The sequence below is a fragment of the Porites lutea genome, chromosome 1, assembly GCF_958299795.1.
Source record: "Porites lutea chromosome 1, jaPorLute2.1, whole genome shotgun sequence".
NCBI lineage: Eukaryota > Metazoa > Cnidaria > Anthozoa > Scleractinia > Poritidae > Porites > Porites lutea.
Window position 1 is genome coordinate 19,340,369 of NC_133201.1, and position 3,429 is coordinate 19,343,797.

The following is a 3,429-nucleotide window of genomic DNA, read 5'->3' on the forward strand; positions in this document are numbered from 1 at the left end:
AGCCAGCTTTTAGATAATTTTGTAAATACTTCTCAGCTAAGTTTAAAACATTGTAATTAGTAATTAGCTAACATTGTAATTAGTATAAGATTAAGTGTTGTAATTAGTTGTTATAAATAATGTAATATAATCATTGTTCCTGACAAGCCCCTTTGGGAGGTAACAATAAAGTATGTATGTATGTATGTATATATGTATGTATGTATGTATGTATGTATGTAGGTAGGTAGGTAGGTAGGTAGGTAGGTAGGTAGGTAGGTAGGTAGGTAGGTAGATAGGTAGGTAGGTAGGTAGGTAGGTAGGTAGGTAGGTAGGTAGGTAGGTAGGTAGGTAGGTAGGTAGGTAGGTAGGTAGATATGTATTTAGCCAAATTTAAATTTATTTTTTGATTAAATTAAATTTTAAAAGATTCCGCCATTTTTTAAACGCCTGTCCTGTTGTAGTTTGCTTCATAACATTATGAAAGTTAGTTCTGGATTTAATGAGCCGTTCAACACTGTGACAAAATCCTAAGGAATTCCCATTTACATTCCCAGAGTACTCAATAGTTTCAAGGATTTTTCAGTGGTGTCTGTAAGACGCGGACCGGATACCTGCGGATGGCGGATGCGAATGGGAAAATGCGGATGGAAAAATGCGGAAAGAAGCCAAAAAGAAGTAAAAAGAATAAAACGAGAAAAGCGAACGGCAAGAATGAATAAACAAACAAATGAAAGAAATTTTTCTTTCAAGTCTCTGTCGCGTGGTTGGGTCCTTCACGTACAGAATGCGTTGTCAATAGTTGAAACAGGTTACTCACGGTTTTTTGTCAATTCTTTGAACGCTGTAATTCCTTCTTTCATTAATGTCACAGAAACAAGGACGCTCCATTCCTCCTCCTTAAAACCACGATGCTATGGTGCATTTCTCCTTTGAGTACATAGCCTGGATATAATGTACTCAACTCTACAGAAGAGAAAATGTTTTCAGGGCAATCGAGAATTTTTTGTTTGAGTGCCTCGAGACAGCATCAAAAAGCAAAAAGGCGCAACGTAAGTACGTAAATAACTTTCCGATTTGGCAGATGCCAATCAACTCCGCCTAACATGTGAATTTATTTTTTACAAGTTCTACCTTTTGGGAATGGCGTAAGTGCACGAATTATGAATTCGAATTTTAAAACTGTAAAATATATTGCCGATTGAAAATGTAAACCGTGATTAATCGCAAAAGTTATTTCCCGAAAAGGTGCCGAAAAAAATCGCCTTATCTTAAGGCATCCTAAAAATCAAACTCCCGCAAAAAAAGTGTCCTTAGTGAAACACATTAATGAAGGATACGTTCTGTTTCATTTGTTTTTGTTTTTAATTTTTCTCCAAAAAAAATAGTTTCCAAAACATATCCTTAGCGATTTTTTAGAACGTCTGTATCGAGCAACCTAAAACTCGTAATTAAAAACGTCGCAGGCAGAATTCGGAATCGAAAATATATGATATTCGGTTTATTTGGACGGCTCCCGTCTCTACGGGACGCAGCAACCAAAAATAAAACTGCTTCTTAACAAGCCTTTATAAAGGTTTTAACAATGTCTACACCAGATCACCCATTTTTATTCGTTACATACATTCATACCACTGTTTACAGGTAGCCATTTCGACACCTGAAGGAGGATCGTGAGGTTATCACTATATTAAGATCTCTCCTTACAGATAACCCACCCGGCCCAGGAAAGGTTGGCCACACCACTAGGGTCTATAACGTCCCTTACTCTTTTCGAACAGTGGTGAGGGTTCTTTTACGTCCCACAAGAACCAGATAAGTGACAGTACTGTGAGAGGGACCTAAGGTTTTTCGTCCTTATCCGAGAAGACTAGAAAGCGTAACCGTTTGCAGATGTCATTACAAAGGCAGCACTTTCTTCTCAGTTATTTAAAGACCCTGAGTATTCGTTCAGCCAGGGTTCAAACCCGCCACCTCCCGCTCAGCACACCGGCACTATGCCAACTGAGCTAACCAGGGGGCGGTTTTATTGATAGAACCTTTGCGTAAAATTGTGAAAATGAAACGAAGGCCAGATAAATGTTTCTGTTGAGAGAGCAGCATATTGCTTGACAAAGAATCTCTATGGAAAAACCCTCATTAAACAAGACCGATTCACCCAAAACCAGAAGAAAAATAAGGATTTGTAGATATCAAGTCAAGAAACATTTTTTACGTCCCATCTCTTGCGTTGAGCATGTGGTAGCCTCTCTCCTTTAAAGTCGTCAAGAACAAACCGCAGATTTAAAAGGACCCAGTTTGCTCAGGAAATCAGAGCAGTTCACGCTTTTTTGGTTTACTTTGTCTTGTTTTCTCCAGTTTCTGTCTTGCTTTTTTTTTTTTTTTTCAAAAATAAAAAAAACACATGTCCCAAACACTTCATATACGTGTTTTCTCTCCGATGATGAATATCAAACTATCATTTATAATCGGGAAATAAATATAACGGAATCATAAACGAAAAAAAAAAATGTTTTAGTAAAACTTATAGATCTAAAATATTATTATTATACTATTGTCTGCAATTTTTTCTTTCCGCATTTTTCTATCCGCATTTTTCCATCCGCATCCGCCATCCGCAGTTATCCGGTCCCCGTTTTACAGACACCCATTTTACAGAAAATACCCCTTTTGTGAACTTTTTTTTTTCACCAGTAGGGGTAAAAGACTTATTTTTGCAATTACTTTTGACACACCTGCTTCAGAAAAGGCGCATAAAGACAATGAACAAGTTCGGATGACAAATCTAATAGTCATGTCAAGTCAAGCGCGAGAGAGTCAGTACCGTAAGTTTAAGGTAAAGGGGTGGAGAGAAGCAACTACAAATAACCTTGATTGCGACAACTAGGAGGAGGTTTATTTGGGCAAGAAACCTTATTTAAGTCAGTTGTGCTTATTGCGGGCAGAGGTTGATCAAGCCCCTACAGCTAAACGCAAATGGTAAAGTTTAAAGGCAAAGCTGAGGAGACGAGAAAAGCGAGCAGTTGTCTTGATTTTAAGGCCTTAATGTCAGTAAAAGAAGAAAAATAATTGAATAGAAGTTAGAGGAAGAAGACGAAGAACTTAAAGAATCGTTTATTATTATAAGTATACAAGCCTTATAGTATTCGAAGACTGATTTGGCAAGTCAAGGGTTTTTTCGCAGTCAACCTCGGCAACTAAACGAATGCTTTTATTCTCTATTTTCAAAGATGCGAATGAAGGAGATCACGTTTATAGTCTCTCTGAATAGTTAATTCACTTTGAGCGGAGTGTCAATTGTAGAAGTCAAACGTTTGCATAATCAATGCTTCCGCGTAACTCCAGAGGGAAAAAAAAAGGCATTATCAAGTGGGATTACATATCTTTTGCCACTTATTTACTTTTTCCTTTCTTCACCATTGGATCATACAACAGTGAACTTTGATTTCA